This window comes from Penaeus monodon, chromosome 15 (assembly GCF_015228065.2).
Source record: "Penaeus monodon isolate SGIC_2016 chromosome 15, NSTDA_Pmon_1, whole genome shotgun sequence".
Taxonomy (NCBI): Eukaryota; Metazoa; Arthropoda; class Malacostraca; order Decapoda; family Penaeidae; genus Penaeus; species Penaeus monodon.
The window spans coordinates 47,200,001-47,200,472 of NC_051400.1; the positions used below are offsets into that span (position 1 = coordinate 47,200,001).

Consider the following 472-nt stretch of genomic DNA (forward strand, 5'->3'; position numbering starts at 1 on the left):
CAGCATGAATGGAGTGACTGGTTAGAAAGAGTAAATATCCAATGACTGAGTGGAATCACAGAGCAGAATGAGTAAGTGGGTTGAATGAGTAGAATGTACAAGTAGAAATGGTGAAAAGAATGAGTGAGTGAGATAAGTGGTTGAATGAGCGACTTGGTCGTGGCTATGAAGGACAGGTGATTCATGTCACTTTACTATGATGCATGCATTACATTTTATACTACTCTTTATGAAATATCCTCATGCCCACACTTCAAATGCCATGGGGCACTGCCCTAGGGAGCATGGGAAGTGTAATGCTCTGATTGGCTGTTTTGTACAAAAGTGATAATATTTAGCACTTCAATAATCCACCTGCTATCCCTGGAAGGTATCACACACCAACATATTGCTTTCTCTTGCTGCTGCTATGACCCTATAAAGTAACCTTCAATCTAGTTTATATTATTAGTCTCTTCATGTCTACTTCATG

At 39.6% G+C, this 472-nt stretch overlaps 1 protein-coding gene across 1 annotated transcript in view; it reads right to left on the bottom strand.

Annotated features, from left to right (window-relative positions):
- Positions 1–472, bottom strand: part of LOC119582066 (serine/threonine-protein kinase Tao-like) — a gene marked incomplete at its 3' end in the record, with an annotated part of 16,180 nt that overhangs the window by 3,033 nt on the left and 12,675 nt on the right.